General features: G+C 37.2%; 1 protein-coding gene and 1 long non-coding RNA gene across 4 annotated transcripts in view; both read left to right on the top strand.

The window, feature by feature from the left end:
- Positions 1-22,656, top strand: part of LOC123673051 — a 928,323-nt gene that overhangs the window by 799,083 nt on the left and 106,584 nt on the right. The window lies entirely within an intron of this gene.
- Positions 11,063-11,490, top strand: LOC123673216. Its single transcript, XR_006746445.1, has 2 exons — positions 11,063-11,264; positions 11,304-11,490. It is a non-coding gene; the product is annotated as an uncharacterized LOC123673216 (long non-coding RNA).

Below are 22,656 nucleotides of genomic sequence, written 5' to 3'. Positions count from 1 at the left end.
AAGCCCTCCCTTTTAAATACCTCCCGACAGCTTTCTGTACTTTTCATACTGAAAAGTACTCGAATGGCCTTCTTTTGTTGTAGCAGGACTCTTGAAGCATCGCTGCACTGTCCCCAAATTATTATTCCATATAGGGCCTGACTATAGAAACTAGAAAAATATGTGAGTCTTGCCGTCTCCAAATCTGATATCTGCTTCACCCGCCTTATCATGAATATCGCGGTTGACAATTTTTTACACAAGTTATCTATGTGTAATCCCCAACTAAGAGATGACTGGAATTCAAGACCAAGGTAAGTCAATGAACAACTATCACGAGCGTTGTTGTGAAAAATTATTTTTTGTGTTTTCTCCTCATTCATTTGTAGACCGTTTACTTGGAACCAGTTTTTGGCAGAAATTATCGCCCTATCTGTTCTGTCTTCAAGATCTTCCCTTGACTTTGATCTATTCATTAGTCCAGTATCGTCCGCATAGCAAATTATTTTTTCGGTTGCGACGTTGTCATAAATGTCGTTCATATAGAGTATGAACAATATAGGCCCTAATATAGAGCCTTGCGGTACACCAACCTTCAACTCCAACACTCGCGAGATGTTATTTCCCCATTTGGTGGCCTGAAATCTATTTGTCAGAAAAGACTTGAATATTGCATAAGCCTTTCCCCAGATGCCGCAACTCTGTAATTTTTGGAGCAGAGATTCATGACAAACACTGTCGAAAGCCTTGCTCAGATCCAGGCATGCCAACTCCACAATCTCTCCGCGGTTGAAAGCCTCCAGAACAACCTCCAACACATCAATCATTGCGGTGACCGTAGACTTCCCACGTCGAAAACCATGTTGCGCCTCATGCAGAATATTCTCCTTCGCAATGAAGTCCACCAGTCTATTCTTCAATACAAGTTCGAATACCTTTGAGAACATCGGTAGTATAGATATCGGCCTGTAATTTCCACACTCAGACAAATCCCCTTTTTTAAAAATGGGGGTTATTAGGGCAATTTTTAGTTTATCAGGAAAAACTTCTTGTTCTATACACGCGTTAAAAATTTTACTCAAAGGTGCCTTTATATATGTGATGATCTTTTTCATTATTGTAACTGACATACCATATATGTCTTTGCTATTTTTATTTTTCAAGCTCAAAACTATTTTTTCCATCTCTTCTTCTGTGACTGAAGCCAGGTACATAGATTTAAATGTTTTTGAACCGATTTTTTGGAGGGATTCGTTCGGAGAACTCATTTGTGTTGAAACTCCATCTTTCGCCCGACTTCCGATGGATGCAAAGAAATGGTTCAAAGCTTCTGCGTTTATGTTTTCTTCAACAGCTACTGGTTTTAGTTTTTTATTGGTTTCTTTACGTATTATGCTCCATATTGTTTTATATTTATCACAAGCCCTTTGGATTCTATTGGCATTCCTTTTCCTGACGTTCTGTGTTATCAATTCCCTCAATCTCTTTCTGAGCTGGATATATGCATTTCTGCTTTCGGCGTCGTTTTTTATTTTCATAATGGTTTCCATGGCATCCATTCTATTTTTTAACTCTTGAATTTCCTTTGTTTTTTTATAGTTCTTCTTTCTGACTATGACCACTTGTTTTTCAGGGAAGGATCGTTCATAAATTTTCACAATTTCTTCATGGAAATTACCAAAATAAACTTCAGCATCATCGGAGTGTAAATGCTCCCAATCTACAGCCATAACCGAGCGAATGAAACGGTGAGTATTTTTCCCATTTATTGGTCTAACGATCCTATACTCATTCTGTCTTTCAGATTCACCAATCTCAGGAATCTTCAAGATTTGTGCGCGATGGTCCGACAAGTGTGGTTCACAAGTGACGTGTTGGCATACCTCCTTTGAGACGTTTGTGAACATATTGTCGATACATGTACTTGAGCAGCTGTTTTCTCTGGAGGGAAGTTCAAAAATGTACTTCATATTAAAAGTCTCAAATATACTCATTAGTTTATATCTGTCCCTCGACGGCTTTATGAGGTCTATATTAAAATCTCCCGAGAATATAATTCTATCTTCGGAGTAATTATTGTAGCAGTTTTCAAGTACTTCATTCAGAACAGAAAAGAAATAGTCAATATCAGACGATGGTGGCCTATAGATCTGTATAAGAGTCAGTCTAAGTTTAGGAAATCGCACAGCTGCTATTTCCGTCACCTTTTCTACAGCTAGACGTGATAGATCAAGAAGTTCTTTGTACTGTAAATCATCTCTTACTATTATTGCTGCCCCACCATGACAAGATGATGTTCGACAGAACTTACCGGCGATATTGTATCCAGGTATATAAACCCTTTCAATCAAGTCCTGCGATAGCCAATGTTCAGAGAGCGCTGCTATATCTACTTTTTGTTCGTGCAAGAAGTCTGAAAAGATTTCAATTTTATTTCGCAACGACTGAATATTCAAGTTCGTCAAAGTCAGGTATCGTGACAACAGGGTTTCATCTGGTGGATGCGCTACTCCCTCGAAAAAATGTGAAACGTCTGATGGTTACACCATTCGGCCAATTCTCGCTCATGTATAACTTCTCTTTCAGATCAAAGTCCCCACCTATTTTGAAGGACAGGCTTTTTGCATCTTGTCTTGCACTGAGTCTTTCGATAATAAAGTTGCGTCCTGGAAACACTAATTCAAGATGTTTTTTTATTGCTTCTTCCGTAGTATGCAACTGCACCCTGCCAACGTGAACCCATATTCTCTGCTCAGTACCGGAGAAAGCATCAGGGTCGGTTTGTGTTTGTCTCGTTCCTTTTATGAATTTGGGGAGGTTCTGCTTGTCCTTTGTTGGTTTTCTGAGTGGAACGATTTTAGTGCCATCTCTTACTAGCGTAAGCTACTGGATGTTCTACGCCATCACATTCTTGGTATAAAATTGCACCTACACCGGTATCAGAAGCATCACACTGAATGACGAAGGGTTTTGAAAAATCAGGGCTGGCTAATACTGGTGCAGAAACTAGGCGAGACTTTATTTCGTTGAAAGCTACTTCGGCTTCCGGAGTCCAGACTATCGGTTGTCCTTTCTTCCTACCATGTAAGAGATCTGAAATTGGGGAACAAATAGATGAAAAATCCCTAATGAAACGACGGTACCAACTGACAAGACCTATTAAACGTTTAATTTCAGTTGTATTTTTAGGAGTTGGATAATTTACTATCGCGGAAACCTTTTCTGGATCAGTTCGTAAACCATGTTCATCAACTACAAAACCGAGATAGACAAGAGATGGACGACAAAATTCACATTTATCTGAGTTTACAGTAAGATTAGCATTCTTAAGTCGCTGATATACTTCCTCCAAAACTTTGATGTGGAGTTCAAATGTAGGAGTAGCTATAATTATATCGTCGAGATAAACGAAACAATACGGCGCTAAATCAGGTCCTATTACCTTATCCATTAAACGAGACATTGCTTTTGGACTATTCTTTAATCCAAACGGACAAACGACAAATTCAAACAAACCACGTCCATGCACTGCAAAAGCGGTTTTCGCACAGGAAGATTTATCTAACGGAATTTGGAAAAAAGCTTTCGTTAAATCAATCGATGAGAGATATTTAGCATCCCTTAGTTTATTAAGTATACCATCTATTAGAGGCATAGGATACGTATCATCCACTGTTACTTCATTTAACTTTCTACCGTCAAAACATACACGATATTCCCCCGAACGTTTTGGAACTAACCATAAAGGGCTACACCAAGGAGATTGAGAAGGTTGAATTACCTTTAGTTTCAACATTTCGTCGATTTCTTTATTTAAATGAGTCTGCATAGCAGGAGATAAGGGATATTGTCGTTGGACAATAGGTTTAGCATTTCCGGTGTCGATATGATGAGTTATTAAGGGAGTACGACCTATCCTATCTTTAGGAGCGATATATTCGAAACATTTTATTATATTCTGAAGATCATTTTTCTGAGAGGGTGTTAATTTAGAAAATGGTTGAATGGCATTGATTGTACACAGGGAGGAATCGAGAGAATAGGAAAGATTAGAAAACCTAACTTCAATACCGAACAATTTGAAGAAATCCATTCCTAAAATGAGATTATGAGTAACAGATGGAATTATTAAAATTTTTAACTGCCTCACGACACCTTCAAGTGAAATAGGAACCAAAATATACCCTAGGAAATCTTGAGGTTTACCATCAGCAGTTGTAACATTAATTGGGGACTCATACTGTATCGGAATATTATATCTTTGGAGAAGAGCAAACCCTGCGGAACCTAAAATAGAAGATGTGCTGCCAGTATCGGCGAGAGCGAGAATTTTCTGATCAAAGACTTCGACATTGAGATAAGGGCGGTTATCGTTAGGTTTCATGACGAAAAGAGGATTCATATTTATAGAGGATGGGTGAGATGATGAAAGTTCTACTGGTTCTGAGTGTTTTTTCTCCCCCTTGATTGGGTTGAAGTGTGACTGGCTGATGGCCGATTTACTGAACTTTTGGTTTCTCGACTGGTGACGACGTTCAGTTTTTCGCCACCCCGATTCACGTTTTTTGAATTGCAATTATTACACCCAGATTTAACGGTATTTTTTAGACCACAACCATAACAAAAAACAGTTCTAGGTTTTCGACATTGAGGATAATTATGACCAGTTAAACCACAGTTCCAACATCGAAAATTAGATACTATAGATATATTAGTGGAGATATTATTTTTTCGGAAATTTGGTCGGTGACTTGGGGATGAAAAGTTTGATTCAGGCAAGGGTCTACTGAGATCTGGTTCCAATAGGCCAGCATCATGATTCGAAGGGGCTCTGTAGCGATCAGCCCATATTCGAGACTCTTCCAACTTCTTGCAAAGTTCAGACAACTCACTCACAGTCTTGGGACTATACAACGCTAAACCTGAAATATAAAAAGGCAACAAATTTCGGCGAATTTTCCTAATCCTGATCTCCTCATCTGGCTTGACAGTTAACCTGTTAAAAAGACCCTCCATTGAAGAAATATACAAAGAAACTCGCTCATTACAACCTTGAGTTCTGGAATTGATTTCTTGCTCCAAATCTTCTTCATAAAAGTATGGAAGGAAATCTTTTTTCAACTCCTTGACCAATTCACCCCAATTTTGGAACTTGCATCTATTATTCACAAACCACGTCCACGCAGAACCTCTGAATAGATCGCAAGCAGACTGAAATAACTCCTGTTCGGACACACCTCTAGCTTGTCTCAATAGTTCCACCTTTTCCAAGAATGAAGTAACTGACTCATCCTTAACAGAACCTGTGAAATAAATATTCCATTTATAGGGAGGAACGAACCTACTATTCGAAGGACTAGCATAGTTGACAGGAGCATTCTTCTCAGTTGGAGTAGAAGTTCTAGCTGGAGAAATTTTTAAATCGAGATCTGCCTCTAACTCTAACACCTCATACTGAATTTCCTTCTTTGCCAAGATTTCGGCATCCTCCTCAGCAACAAGCATGGCCAAACGATTCGACAAATGAGCTAAACGACTCGATACTCTATGAAAGATAGGATCATCTTTAGTTCCACCGAATTTAGAAATAATATCTTTAAGATCTTTAATAGTTTCTTTCATTTCAGTTACATCCTGATCATGAGTATAGGGATTTGTTACGATATAAAAACTACGATTTGCCTTTTCTTGGCTCAAAAGCCCTCTCAAAACTTTCCTCTTACTTTCAACATCGGCAGTTGGTTCAACGCCGCGAATTTTAATTTCATAGACCAATTCATAGGCCTTCAAATGATTGGGATTCATACTTTATCAACTTATAGAAATCAGTAACGGAAATTAGTGTAAAAAAGCGAAAATATAAAATAAGAAAAGTGAATTTAAATAGAAAGATGGTCGTTCAATATGGTATAGAAATGTGAATACGAAAAAATATTAATACTGAATAACAATGTACCAAATTCTGTCGGATCAAATGTATAACAAAAAACTTCCACTCAGCAAGATTTAGAAAAGAAAAAAAAATTATGTCAAGCCAACGCACCCCTTGAGGGCCCCACGTTGGGCGCCAATTGTGTAAAGTTAAATCACACGTATGCCTGTCGGCTGCTCAGTTGATACGGTGAGGGTGTGGGCACCAAATGAACTTGTTAACTTGACTAATTAATTGTTGGGCGCCAGGCTTACTAAAGTAAACCAAATTTCATAAAAATGAAATTTCTCAAAAAAAAAATATTAATAGAGATGATAAAAAAAATGAAGTTAAGTAAGAGAAACGGGAGATAGATAAGAGAGATCTTGCTTAGTGGTAAGAAATAAAACTAATTAAATTTTACAAATATATTAAAACTATTTAAAAAAATATTGCTGAAGGCTGAGAAAAAAATAAATTCAGAATTTCCAAAAAAAAATATTGCTGAAGGCTGAGAAAAAAATTAATTCAGAATTTACAAAAAAAATATTGCTGAAGGCTGAGAAAAAAAATAAACTCAGAACATTTACAAATGATGAAAATTTCACTGATCTTACAATTCGGATACTAGGTCTCCAGACAGAATTTGGAATAAGTAGGTTATCGAAAGATGAATTTTGATATCTCACTTGGTAGATCTTGTTTCTTAATTTTGATAGTTGCTTGATATCAGAATATTGCTCTTGTATCGAAGTGGTGAAAAGCAATTCAAATCTCGGGTTCCAATTTGGTGGATGCTCGCCTGGAGTGAAACTCAACGGCACTTGCAGTATTTCGTCCAAATATTTTATGAAGGTTTCTGTGTAACCTTGATCAGGATGCAGATTCAGTGCAGCCTGGTTAAAAACTTGTACAGGAATTGTGGAATCTTCTTCGTATCAAAATGGTTGCTTGAGCATGCGTGGAGAGAAAAATTCAGGAAATTAGATTTGTACAATTGTCAGAGATAAAAATGTTCTGGTTGAATTTAGAAAAATAGTATCAAAAGTATTGTATGAAATTTGGAATTGACAGAAATTATAAACTATTATATAAAAATGAGTTAATTATTGAATTCTTTCCGGAAAGTGAAAAAAACTTATGTTATAAGAAACAATTAAATACAAAGAATAAAAAAAATGTACATATGATCCGAGAGTTATTATAAGAAGGAAATTTATTTAATTTGAATGAAATTTATAGTTAATTACAGCAAGAAAGGGAATATGTACTTCCTGGCGGCTCTCAAAAGAAAGAAGGAAAAAAAATCCTTACACACTACTGTGTGTTAAGAGAAAAAAAGAAAAGAGACAATGAAATATCAAATTACACTATCAGATATCAAATCGTTAGATAGAATTACTGTTATTCAAAGAAATAATTAGGTAATATTCAATATCTAATATTAAGGTACTCAACCATACGTAAAGCCACCAAAAAATATCACACTCACTCTCCACCTGTTTTCAATCAGTCGTCAAATCAATAGTAATCCTGTTTCATTTGAAAACTGAAAATTCCTATATTGAACGGCAATCTCCGCGCACTCTCTGTATTAAATATGGGAATCGATATTGTTCGATACATTACATCGGGGATCAGTGGCGTTTCTTAAACATGAGCTGGGCAAAATGAGATACGGTCCGTTGAATCGTTACAAAGTACACCTCTCAGTTTAGTTTTTAGTGGCGTTTCCGAATGTTGAAACAGATTTTCAAAATTCCGATCTACAGGGTGTTGTTACGAGGATTCAAACGATTCATAATTTTTTGTTAACCCAGACCTGGATTTTCGAGGCGGTTATTGCATGATACGTTTGGGTACGAGTATTATACATTATTTTCTCTAATTCATTGCATTTTCATTGAAATTAATGAAATATTTCCATAAATATAATTTAGTGATTTTTGCATTGAAAAATGTTGGTTGGCAGAACTGATTTCTTTAAGGCAAATTGATGAATTGACAGATAAAGCCGTGGCGGAAAGTTCGGAGTACCAACATAGAATAATAAAATATAACCATGAAAACTGTGCGTTTCTGATATATTCTCGCACGATTTTGTTCTACAAGATGTGGAAGAATGAACGGAATAACCACAGAATTAGAGAAACATATTCTAATGATTTCGAGGGAAATGATATCAACAACAGTACAATGTTGTGTTATATTTTGTTCATTATAGGCAGTCGTAGATTACTCGTCGTACTATATAAATGTTTGATAATGCATCATTATTGATATATTCGTGTGCTCACATAACTCGTGCTACGCACTCGTTTTCAACATACACACTCATATAATAATAATAATTTTATCCCACTTGTATAGAAAATAACTATCATCCACAACTGCTTGATTTTGAAGCTCTAATGCCAATAATTGTGGTTCATTTGCGTTGCGTAAGAATACTAATCAGGCAATTCATCACGAAATGAACGAATTCAGAAACAGACTCATGAATAACCAGCACTGCTTCTTATATACAGAGTGTAATTGAATGTCAATATCCATGGGAGTGATTTTGGTGCCCATTTTAAGAAAAAAACTTCATATGAACATATGTCCTAACCTTTTCAGGGTGGTAAAGTTTTCGAAAATAATTCATTCATTTTTAATATCTCCAATAACACTTCCGATATTTCAATGAAAGTTGTCATTCATGTACTATGAATCAAGAGGCATTCTTTAATCTATCACCTTTTTTTTTATTTCCACCAGTAGGTAAATATGCCGGAAATAGGCAGGTCAAATGACCTGCCTATTTCGGTAGACATTGATAGTACACCACATATTTTTCCTCAAATAAAAATTATTCTTAAAATTCCCAATCATTTCTCACCAAAGTTGATCATCTAACTTTTTTCAATTCGATGCACGGTTTTCGTTAAAAAAAATAAAAACTGTTTCTCTGCATGATCATAACAATATAGTTGATTTGACAATATCATCATACAGAGACATAAGTAGATTTTATTTTTTCAGCAAAACCCGTGCGTCATACAAAACAAATTCAAAAGATCAAACTTAAAATATCCGAAGTGGTATTGTACATATTGAAAATAAATGATTTATTTTTGAAAAATTCATCAAATACCAAGGCAATTTATTTTAATCAATATATTGTGGTAAGTGATAATATAACGGCATTTTATTTTTTCGAAAATACGCATTGCTGAATAATATTTCAACAAAAAACATGAGTGCTGGTGGCAACAAAAATCTGAGTTCAAGACAAGGATCTTTCACGAATGCTTCTCGTTAAAAACACATTATTTTGGTTTGTGTTTTTCATAATTTTTCACAGAAAAAATGTGATTCCGAAATAGTAATCGACAGGACTATTTCAGAAAATCATAAATTCTTTTTATCAGAGGTATTTTGATTTTAGTGACAAGAGCTGTCGAGTTTTACAACGGGTAAACTCGAAAAAACTGATGAAAGATGATATCATACAGTTTTCCATCTAGGTAATAATTTGTAATTCAAAATCGAGCGTTTCAGATTGGTGGAAATCAAGAAGGGGAAAAGTGTAATTTCACAATATTCAATCAAAACAATGTACAGTACAATGTAGTCTTAGATAAAACGATTGTAACGGTTATATTTTACACCATTTAGATTTCGGTTGTTACTGCGCCCTCTGGAGTTTGATTGTTGATTCAGCTCGGAATATTCCGTATTAATTCAAATTTAAATTTATTATGGAACAGTTATTTCCGGATAAGTGAGGTCGAATATCATTACCGTTGGGGAAATATTTTATAGTTTCTGGATTTCTTGTATTACTTTTCTTCTGTGTGGGAAGTTTCGTTTGACAACTGGTAGATTCTGTGGTTATGAATGATTGCCAAATAGAGGTTATCGGCGATTTATGATAATTTTGAGAGAAGTTTTTTTGGAAAGAAAATGGACCAAATTTGAAGAATATATGATCTAGAATCATCCTTGTTATAGGCGATTATTTCTTCAATTTGGGTAATTCCCTGTATGGTTTATGGTATTGTGAATATTTCTGGGATATACGTTTTATACGTGATTATAAAATTTTCTTCCACAAGGCCCATCTCTGGTATTGAAATTTACTCTGAAGATCTGAGAGGTATGATATAATTTCTATATCTTGAACTGTTGTCTGAGATTTCTATTTTATTAGGATTCGCTTCCCGGCGATTAGTTCGAACAACTGTGGAACTTACACGAAGATTATCAAGAAGAACCTTTTCCCTCGAACAAGAACTGAGAGGTATAGATTCCTTTTTATTTTGTGTACAATATCTTATAGTATTTTATTAGGGTCCTAGTGCCTGGGTTGAGTCTAAGAATCCTAGTGCCTGGATCACTGTTTGGAATCCTAGTGCCTGAGTAACGTTGAGAATCCTAGTGCCTGGATATTTTGGAGAATCCTAGTGCTGGATATCTTTTAGCATCCTAGTGCCTGGTTGAATTGAATAATCCTAGTGCCTGGGTAACGTTGAGAATCCTAGTGCCTGGTTGGATTTGAAATCCTAGTGCCTGGATATCTTTGAGCATCCTAGTGCCTGGGTAACGTTGAGAATCCTAGTGCCTGGTTACGTTCTGGAGTCTGGTATATGGTATGGTTTGAGGTTATGGTACTTATTTTCTGGTGTATGGTGGTGCAGTTCTGATGTATGATACATTCTGATATATGGTACAGTTCGAGTACATAGTATATTGCTGACATATGGTGTAGCTCGAGTAGATGGTACATTCTACGTATAGAGATCTCACCGTTAGATTTGGTGTCAACCTTCAATATTGATTTTGTATCAGGTAACCGGTGCTTGCACTGGGTATTGTATTGAGATTTAGTTTTAGAAGTAACGATTTAGGGTACTGATGGTAAATCAGTCATTGGAATAGAAGTTAACGGTTTTTATTATTAGTTTTCTGTTCATTGACAGTTATATTAAAATATATTGAATCAAGGTTGTTTGTTGCTTATTAGATACTGTGAAAATTGTAAACAGTTTGCGGTGAGGTGCACTTCACTAACTGGCCATTTATTTTAACAACTATAATACTTGTGTATCCCTTCAGGATTTGTAACTGGAATTTATTATCACTTTATTCAGCCCGCTATTTTATACCAGTCAGTTATTACAGCCACTGTATTTGTATATTCCTTCAGGATCTGTGGTTGAGGTCAATCTTCTTGTTCAACTTGGCTATTTGTCTGGTTTATTATCTGGTAAATTTGGAGTTTGTTGAACTCTGTTTAAATTTAGTTTTGGTACTGAAGTTTGAGGTTAAGCCTAAGCCAAGTGTAGGCTGATATAAGGATCCTGTTTTCAGGATTAGTTTAGGCATATAGGTTATAGGAAGCCCTTCTGGCATTTGTTGTTGATTATAGGTTATAGGAAGCCCTTCTGGCATTTGTTGTTGATTATAGTTTTTAGGAAGCCCTTTTGGCGTTTGTTAGTGTTAGGTAAAGTTTTGGGAAGCCCTTCTGGCTCTTGGCAACTTTGAGAATTCTTTTTATTTTATTGTTTATTATCAACCACTGCATAAATTTTAATTTTATTAAACGTTTGACTTGAGTGATTTGTTTTATTGCTACTCTGGTAGAGGAGTACGCAATTTATTCTTAAGAGAGGCATATCTCTACCTGGCGCCCATTATTTCCACCTTATTTTGAAGAACTCACTCCCGTCTTCACTGAGTGTAGTCGCGAGCCGAACTTTAGCCTTGTGACCCGGCTTACTCAAGGTCGACACGTCACAAATTGGCGCCCAACGTGGGGCCCAAAAGTCTATTCTATCTGACTTGCAGTGGTTGATCGGTCTTGACGTTATTGTTGATATAGTTCGTATTCCGTTAGTTTTCAAATCTACCTTGTTATCAATTCTTTCTGTAGTGTCGATTGCCGTTGTATTTATTGGCGCTGCCAATATTTTGTATATTTGAGGTTAGGTAAGATTGTGCTTTTAGTATTTTGTAACGTATGGAGGGTCGAATGGACGTGAATCGTCTTGATAAAGATGAATTAAGTTATGAATTAGCTGTAAGAGGTGTAGGTAACGTGAATACGGTTGTTGAGATGAGAAAGAGTCTTAGAGGTTATTTGAGGTTAGAAAAATCGGGAATTAAAACCAAGTATCCACCATATCCATATCGGTTCGAAGATGACTTAAAGGTGATAGAAAACTCGATTTCGTTGTTTCAAAGAGAATTATTAGACTTTTCGGGTAATGAAAAGAGTCCATCTTTTCTTAAGACATCTACACGCTTGTTACATTTGTTTAAGCGGGCGGAAAGATCTCAAGATCGGAGATTATCGCTGCAAACTCAGTCACCTCTGGAGTTGAGCATGCTGATGGATACAGCTGGTATATCTGATTCGGAATCTGAATCGGATGATGTCACAGTTAGTGATATAGTTCACCGGACCACTACTACAGCTTCAGCTCCCCAATGTAAGGTACCTTCAGTATCCGTAGCCAAGTGGAATATTAGCAAATTCAGTGGAGATAATTCTAAATGCTCCCTGAGTTCTTTCCTTGAAAATGATGAGGAATTATGTATTTCCCGGAACGTTACAGAGGAGCAGTTGTTTTTGTCTGCCAGCGATCTATTTGTGGGTAAGGCTCTTATCTGGTTCCGATCTGTCCGGCCCACCTTGTCAACGTGGTCTCAGCTGGTGGATGAACTGAGAAAACAGTTTCTCCCTCCCAATTATAACGAGAAACTTTTCGATGAGATTAAACGCCGAACACAGGGCCCTGATGAAAGCATCGGTTTGTATCTGGCAATGATGGACACTATGTTCAAACGTCTTACTGTACCAGTCAATGAGGAAGCTCGACTGAGAATCCTTCTTCGTAATATCTCACCCTTTTACCAGAGTCAGTTAGGTTTGACTAACATCACCTCAATTTCGCAACTGTTGGATATCGGAAGACAACTCGAGGCTCGCAAGGAATCCATCGAATCCTTTGTACCACCTCCACGAAATAGGAGCTCTTTGATGGAACCTGATCTAGCATACGTATATGCAGAACAACCATCTGCCTCTTCTGTTGATGTAGGTGCCTCTTCTGCTGATGTTAGTACCTCTCCGGCTGAGGTAAGTGCAGTATTGACTTGCTGGAATTGTAAGCAACCTGGTCATGCTGCTAGGGATTGTAAGATGACCAAAAATAAGTACTGCTTCAAGTGTGGTCGTCCAGGTTCCACTGTTCGGACCTGTCCTAAGTGTAATCCGTCGGAAAACTGAGGGGGAAGACCTCTAATGGCAGTATGTGTGCCTTCCCTCATTTCTCTGCCCGTGATCGTTTACCTTTACACCAGAAAGCTTTGTTAGATTATGTGTTGGCGCATGCGCAAAATGATGAACGCCCATATTTGTCGGTTTCCGTTTTTGATGTTGATTTGTTAGGTCTTCTGGATTCTGGTGCTTCATGCACGATTATTGGAGGTCCTGGATGGACGATGTTGAAGAATTTAAATTGAAGTATTAATGTCGATAATCTTGTTTCTTGTAGAGTCGCTAATGGACAAAGTTGTTCAAGTATCGGTTCGGTGGATTTACCGATTAAGCTTGAAAATAAAGTTAAGATGATTTCAGCCTTAGTAGTTCCTGAGTTGCCGCACTCTTTAATCCTAGGCATTGATTTTTGGAGGAAGTTTGGTGTTGTACCGGATCTTCGTTGTGGGAAATGGGTATTTCAACGAGATGCTGATGTCTCTGTGGATGCGATTGCATCAGAGGAACACCTTACCCCTGAGCAATCTAGGATTTTGAATGAGGTTGTGCAGGAGGCTTTTCAGAACATGGGTGACGAGTTAGGGTGTACTAATCTGGTGGAACATGAGATAAAAACCTCGTGTCGTCCAATTAAACAGAGGTATTATCCTGTGAGTCCGGTAATGCAGGGTCATATTGATGCAGAGTTGGACAACTTACTGGAGCAGGGCATTGTTGAACCTTCGACCAGCCCCTGGTCATCCCCGATTCTTCTTGTTAAAAAGAAGGATGGCTCGTACCGATTCTGCGTTGATTACAGGAAATTGAATGCCGTCACAGAAAAAGATGCGTATCCTCTTCCCTATATTAATTCCACCTTGGATCGGCTCCGCAACGCCAAGTTCTTGTCCTCTATGGACATAAAGTTGGCATATTTTCAGGTCCCCTTAGAAGCATCCTCTCGCCCTTTAACTGCGTTCACAGTACCCAATAGAGGTCTGTTTCAATTCCTCCGTCTGCCTATGGGACTGTCTAATAGTCCGGCTACATTTCAGCGTTTGGTTGACAGAGTTCTTGGTCCGGATTTGGAACCATATGTATTTGTCTATTTAGATGACATAATCATAATTACTGATACCTTTGAGAAGCATGTAGAGGTACTAAAGGAGGTCTTTAACCGCCTCCAAGCAGCTAATTTAACGGTTTCAAAGAAGAAGTGTCATTTTTGTCGACCGGAACTCTTGTATCTAGGTTATGTAGTGGATTCAAAAGGTCTAAGAATGGATCCGGCGAAGGTTCAGGCTATTTTGAACATACCAGTCCCCACTTCTGTTTCGGAGGTTCGACGTATACTGGGTTTGGCTTCATGGTACCGGAGATTCGTACCAAACTTTGCGGATCTGATTGCTCCCTTGACGGAGCTACTCAAGAAAAATCGGTCCTTCAGATGGAATTCCCAATGTGATGAGGCTTTGATTAGGTTGAAGGAATGTTTGATTAGTGCCCCTGTTTTGTCTTGTCCGGATTTTTCGAGGTCGTTCACCATTCAGTGTGATGCTTCCGGTTATGGGATTGGTGCTGTATTAACTCAGCAACAAGAGGATGGAGAAAAGGTGATATGCTATCTTTCTAGGTCTTTAACCCGGTTAGAACGCAATTATACCACTACAGAACGTGAATGCCTTGCCGTTCTATGGGCGATAGAGAAGCTGCGACCGTATATTGAAGGGTCACATTTCTCTGTTATCACCGATCACGCTAGTTTGCTCTGGCTGGATCGACGGAATTCACCTTCTGGAAGATTGGCCCGGTGGGCTATCAGACTCCAACAGTATGACTATACCCTTATCCATCGTAAAGGTAAAGATAACATCGTACCTGATACCTTATCTAGGGCGGTACCTATTGTCGATACTGTTGATACTTCTCAGGGTCATTCCACGGATTTGTGGTATGACAAACTTCTGGGAAAAGTGACTCATGCCCCTCACCGGTTTCCATCCTGGCAAATTATTCAGGGTAAGCTTTTCAAAAATGTAACACCTCGAATTCCCGAACTAGCCTCCGATTCTGATTACTGGAGAGAAGTTGTTCCTCGTCCTCAAAGAAAATCTCTAATTAGGCAGGTCCATGAGTCTTTACTGCATGTAGGAGTTTTCAAAACTTATAGTAAGTTGGCACAACGGTATTACTGGCCAAAAATGCGATATGACGTGGCTTCGTTTATTCGCTGCTGCAGAACCTGCCATGCCATCAAACCGAGCCAGGAGAAGCCTGCTGGCCTCATGCTCTCCAAACAGGTCTCAATTTCTCGACCATTCGAGCTTCTGTCTGCGGATTTGGTTGGTCCTTTACCTCGGTCTCGCTCCGGTAACCAATATATTTTTGTCGTCGCGGATTGTTTCAGCAAGTTCCCTCTTCTTTTTCCACTGCGTACGGCTACCGCATCAGCCATTGTAAAAATACTGGATACACATGTCTTTCCTGTCTTTGGGTGTCCCAATTCCATCATTGTCGATAATGGCGTACAGTTCCGGTCTAAAGATTTCGTTAAATTCTTACAATCTTATAATGTCACCATTCAGTATACCGCGCTATACCATCCCCAGGCTAATCCGGTCGAAAGAATTGATAGGGTTATAAAAACCATGTTGAGGTCCTACCTGTCAGAAGATCAGAGAGGTTGGGATAGACAGTTAAACCAGGTTGGGTTAGCTATTCGTTCCTCGAAGCACGAAGTCACCGAATACTCTCCAAATTTTATTGTTTTTGGAAGGGAAGTTTCGTGTAAGGGTGAAAATACCTGCCCTGAACAGATTCGTTTTGACAGGTCTGCCTTGACTAAGGAACGGGAAGAAGCTTTCGCGAGAGTATATGGTGACGTAAAGATTAAGTTAGCGAGAGCGTACGAGGCTAATAGTCGAACTTACAATCTTCGACGTCGGGATGTCCAATACACTGTTAACCAGTTAGTATGGAGGAGAAATCAGGTACTTTCGGACGCCGCGAAATATTTCACAGCTAAGCTGGCACCGAAATATGTTGGACCTTTCTTGATTTCCGCGCGGGTATCCCCTTGGACTTATGAACTGCAGAGTGAGGACGGTAAATACCAGGGAGTCTGGCATATAAAGGACTTAAAAGCTCATCCACCGGATCAACTGACGGATGAACACTTGTCTGACTAATTTTGGCTGTTTTTGTTTTTGCTTGGGTTAAAGGATGGTTAACCCTTGCCTCGAGCATAAATTTACTAGGGTGGTCACTACCCCCATCTAGTGGTTGACATATGCTTAACACTTTTGTATCGTCAGATCCACGATAGCAACATGCTATATTGTCCATCTCTGTTTTATTTTGGTGATATTGGACGTTTGAAGTTAATTCAAGTGTGACAATTCTGGTTTTAGTTGTGTCGGTATTAGAGTTTTGCTGGTGTCGTTTTCTTTGGGATTCATTGAGGTATTGTCGTTATTTGGTTTACCGTATTAGGCTTTTTGAAGTTACTGGCAGAAAAAAAATTTGACCCTTCTGGTAAAATTTTTTTTAAAGTAAGGGGGGATTTGTAACGGTTATATTTTACACCATTTAGATTTCGGTTGTTACTGCGCCCTCTGGAGTTTGATTGTTGATTCAGCTCGGAATATTCCGTATTAATTCAAATTTAAATTTATTATGGAACAGTTATTTCCGGATAAGTGAGGTCGAATATCATTACCGTTGGGGAAATATTTTATAGTTTCTGGATTTCTTGTATTACTTTTCTTCTGTGTGGGAAGTTTCGTTTGACAACTGGTAGATTCTGTGGTTATGAATGATTGCCAAATAGAGGTTATCGGCGATTTGTGATAATTTTGAGAGAAGTTTTTTTGGAAAGAAAATGGACCAAATTTGAAGAATATATGATCTAGAATCATCCTTGTTATAGGCGATTATTTCTTCAATTTGGGTAATTCCCTGTATGGTTTATGGTATTGTGAATATTTATGGGATATACGTTTTATACGTGATTATAAAATTTTCTTCCACAAGGCCCATCTCTGGTATTGAAATTCACTCTGAAGATCTGAGAGGTATGATATAATTTCTATATCTTGAACTGTTGTCTGAGATTTCTATTTTATTAGGATTCGCTTCCCGGCGATTAGTTCGAACAACTGTGGAACTTACACGAAGATTATCAAGAAGATCCTTTTCCCTCGAACAAGAACTGAGAGGTATAGATTCCTTTTTATTTTGTGTACAATATCTTATAGTATTTTATTAGGGTCCTAGTGCCTGGGTTGAGTCTAAGAATCCTAGTGCCTGGATCACTGTTTGGAATCCTAGTGCCTGAGTAACGTTGAGAATCCTAGTGCCTGGATATTTTGGAGAATCCTAGTGCTGGATATCTTTTAGCATCCTAGTGCCTGGTTGAATTGAATAATCCTAGTGCCTGGGTAACGTTGAGAATCCTAGTGCCTGGTTGGATTTGAAATCCTAGTGCCTGGATATCTTTGAGCATCCTAGTGCCTGGGTAACGTTGAGAATCCTAGTGCCTGGTTACGTTCTGGAGTCTGGTATATGGTATGGTTTGAGGTTATGGTACTTATTTTCTGGTGTATGGCGGTGCAGTTCTGATGTATGATACATTCTGATATATGGTACAGTTCGAGTACATAGTATATTGCTGACATATGGTGTAGCTCGAGTAGATGGTACATTCTACGTATAGAGATCTCACCGTTAGATTTGGTGTCAACCTTCAATATTGATTTTGTATCAGGTAACCGGTGCTTGCACTGGGTATTGTATTGAGATTTAGTTTTAGAAGTAACGATTTAGGGTACTGATGGTAAATCAGTCATTGGAATAGAAGTTAACGGTTTTTATTATTAGTTTTCTGTCCATTGACAGTTATATTGAAATATATTGAATCAAGGTTGTTTGTTGCTTATTAGATACTGTGAAAATTGTAAACAGTTTGCGGTGAGGTGCACTTCACTAACTGGCCATTTATTTTAACAACTATAATACTTGTGTATCCCTTCAGGATTTGTAACTGGAATTTATTATCACTTTATTCAGCCCGCTATTTTATACCAGTCAGTTATTACAACCACTGTATTTGTATATTCCTTCAGGATCTGTGGTTGAGGTCAATCTTCTTGTTCAACTTGGCTATTTGTCTGGTTTATTATCTGGTAAATTTGGAGTTTGTTGAACTCTGTTTTAATTTAGTTTTGGTACTGAAGTTTGAGGTTAAGCCTAAGCCAAGTGTAGGCTGATATAAGGATCCTGTTTTCAGGATTAGTTTAGGCATATAGGTTATAGGAAGCCCTTCTGGCATTTGTTGTTGATTATAGGTTATAGGAAGCCCTTCTGGCATTTGTTGTTGATTATAGTTTTTAGGAAGCCCTTTTGGCGTTTGTTAGTGTTAGGTAAAGTTTTGGTTTTCTGTTGATACTGCCTGCTACATTTCAATTAAAAAGCCCTTTCGTTTCGACTGGATACGATAACTTGAAATTCCTTGTTTTACGAGTAAACATGAAATTTCCAAAAAACATATTCATCCGGCTATAAAATCTGAATTTTTCGTAAAACAAAATATTGTAAATACCTACTATGTACAGTGCTCAACACAAATTCATAACAGTGTTAATAATGAGGTTAGGGAAAATCGTAAAATGATAAAGTATCTAGTGAACATGATCATTTTCCTATCGACACAAGAGCATTTAGGGGAATCAATGAAAGTGTTAATACTGACATTCGAGGAAATTTAGAGGAGCTTGTTGAAGTCGCCATGACGTCAGACGAAGTTTTTAGAATATATTTCCGTTCCGTCTGTATTTTGTAAATAATATCGAAAACCTTTCAGAATGATTAAATTGATTCGGTGACCAAAATTTTGAGGCAACTAACATTTATAACGAAATGGACAGTGTTGTTACTGGGAATTATGTATTCATTATTCATTAGTAACTGATACTGTTGTAGATTATTATCTGTTTAATTTCCATAAAATGAATGTTTTGTTACTGAAATATATGTTTTTAGTTATGTTTAATATACGGCCTAATAAAAAGCGTCACTTCCACTTCTGATAATAACATTTTTAAATCTGATTGATAAGTGAGAGGAACTATTCGATCTATAATGTTCCTTAAAACTCAAAATGTTGAATTTTCACCTAAATTCAATACTGAAATTCGATTCAAACCAAAATTATTGAATTAATCAAACTACAATTCAGTTATTGGCTAAACCCTACATATAAGTGTTGGCAAGAAATCGTGGAGGAAAAACTACTTTTATCAATTAATCTTCAAATTAATTTAAATGAGTATGACTACTTCAAACCTTATTCTAGCAAGGCACTCGAAATTTTGCAACAAGCTTGAAATGCTTATTTCTTATATATGCGTAAAAATGCAACCCGTTCGAAAGATCAATTACCGAAATTTTCATTATGGCATCTTCCATATTTTTCTTGAATTATCCTTGGTCTATATTTGATTATACTGATGATATGATCAGCTTTATATTTCGCACAGTTCCAGGCTGTGTTTTAGTTAAAGCCTCTGAAAACTCGATCCTATCGGTTCTGTGGTATCGGAGATATTTGATAGCCGCCTTTCGATATCCTTTTCAATCGCTCTATGGTTCTGGTTCACTGAGGAACATGAAATTTCACGGAAGGCTTCAAATTGTCGTATTTCAAGGGAGTGCGTAATTTCATTCAAGTCAAACTCATAGTTTTGAAATAAATAGAAACTCAACATTTCTAAATTCACTAAATCTTGGTCACTAAAATCTTGGTCAGATTTTACCAGTTAACGAACTTCGCGATACGAAACCACCCAAGTACACTGTCCTTCATCTCGAATGTTTCGTGTATACGAACACGCAAACAGATTTACATTTGAAGACGAATTCATCAACAGGGAGTCGAAACTTAAATTTCGACCACTCAAAAATCGGTGAGATTATGACAGAGTTTAGCCCTAAAAATGATGAAATAGGAACACCTGCTACAATGATCGACTCTGGCGTTGGCATAAATACATATTCCAAGTACACGGCATGTTCTGCATCTTGCGAGATCCGACGAATATGCGATTTTGACCCTTATTGATATACAAAGATTTTGATACTTATCTCGCATCTAACGAGATCCGTCTTAGTGGCAACGTTGAACGGATCTCATTGCCACGCGGTATACAATGTATATAGGGTATATAGGAAAGGATCTCGGATTGTTGGTTTATAAGACATGGACCTCGTAGCGTTTTTGTCGACATGAAGAGTCACGTGGGCTGAATTATTTCACCGCCCCGCACCGAAGTCATAAAAGGGTGTAACCGACCCAAAATCGGTAATTCACGTTCAGGCAGTAGTAATTAATTCATGTTCAGGCATTCAGTAGATAGAGTATTAGAGATTTGCAGATTTAGTCAGATAGTTTAGATAGTTAGTTATTCAGATTTAGGCAGTAGATAGTTTAGTTTAGTTTAGTTAGTTATTTAGATTCAGGTTTAGGCAGTAGATTAGTTTAGTTTTAGAAAAAGACATTTTGGTTAAGTGGTTACCAAGTGACTGGACAATAGTAAAATTGGTAATTGAACGCCAATAGTTTACAAATCCGTTTCTGAGGTCGAAAATCGCCATTTTCATCAGTAAACTTACTTGTTAGTCCTTTTCTGGGGAATTTGCTAATTTTTACTTGTGACTTTCTTACGAGTGAATATTCAAGGGTTTCATTTGATAGAGACAACGAGAGGGTGGTGTACCGGTGGAGTTTTTCAACGCGTTAGGATTAGTTTTCATTCCTTCCCGACTCTACAAAATCCACGATTCTCAATCTCCAAATATCATAATTTCCCGGCTCCCGGATCCGACTAACTTGTTCAACGGTTCTGACTGACAATAAATTGGTGAGGTAAGGACACAGTAGTTGTAGACAGTACAAATTATCTCAGTAACCGAATTGAAGTATACAGATTGATATAGTTTATGCTTTTTCTTATTTCCCGTTTTTGCTGAGATTGTCTGTATTGTAGAATTGAATCAGTAAATCTATTAATTCTGTTGCGTTGTTTGTTACTTGGTCACCGCTACCATCCTAGGTGACATCGAATGAATCCTGTCTTCACTAAGCTACCCTGGTAAGGTTTGTCAATTTCTCCCTAAAATTGGCTGGCGCTCGAGATACTACTGCAAAGTGCTGAAGGGCAATTGGCAATATATATATATATATATATAGATATATATATGGCAGTAAAAGAATTATTTGCCGAATAAAGTAAGTAGGTGTGATTTGGGTATCTAGACAATTGCCTAGATACCCAAATCACCCCTACTAACTAATATATATATATATATATATATATATATATATATATACATATATATATATATATATATATCTATATATATATATATATATATATATATATATATATATATATATATATATATATATATATATAGCAGTAAAAGAATTATTTGCCGAATAAAGTAAGTAGGTGTGATTTGGGTATCTAGACAATTGCCTAGATACCCAAATCACCCCTACTAACTAATATATATATATATATATATATATATATATATATATATATATATATATCTATATATATATATATATATATATATATATATATATATATATATATATATATATATATATATATATATATATATATATATATATATATATTAGTTAGTAGGGGTGATTTGGGTATCTAGGCAATTGTCTAGATACCCAAATCACACCTACTTACTTTATTCGGCAAATAATTCTTTTACTGCTATATATATATCTATATATATATATATATATATATATATATATATATATATATATATATATATATATATATATGGTGATGATATGATATATGGGGTGATGATCATATGACATATATGTCAGTTTTATAGAATGTGTAGGTTATAACCTACACATTCAAAAAGAAATCAACATCCTTCAAACCGCCTTACAACAGAATGGCTACAACAGTCATCAAGTTCAGAAAGCTATCAACCGACATCAGACCCATACACAACAGCCCAAAAATCCTCCAGAAAATTTCCCTCATAAAGCTTCTCTACCTTTCATCAAAGGTCGCATACTACGAAAACAGGATATAAAAACAGTTTTCACAGCCGATAACAAAATTTCCAAATTTCTTCGTACACCAAAGGAGTATACAAGGAGTATACGAGATACAATGTTCGGCATGTCCTAGAACATACATAGGACAAACCAACAGACGTATAACTAACAGAGTATATGAGCTTTATACCACCCGTACCAGCCTCCCAGTTGCCACTTGTTCGATAACAACCCGATCGATGACTCGAAGTCACGTGACATCACCATCGGTTCCTGCACAATCGATGACAACTCGATCGACAACAAACCGATCGAAAACGGCTCGATCAATGACAGCTCGATCGATGACGACTCGATCAATGACTGGAGGCTGCCTAGCAACAGCGCAGCCGGCTCCTGCGCGGCCTTCATCACGTGGGTCAC

The sequence above is a fragment of the Harmonia axyridis genome, chromosome 1 (genome assembly GCF_914767665.1).
Source record: "Harmonia axyridis chromosome 1, icHarAxyr1.1, whole genome shotgun sequence".
Lineage (NCBI taxonomy): Eukaryota > Metazoa > Arthropoda > Insecta > Coleoptera > Coccinellidae > Harmonia > Harmonia axyridis.
This window is presented reverse-complemented; position numbering and strand designations above follow the sequence as displayed.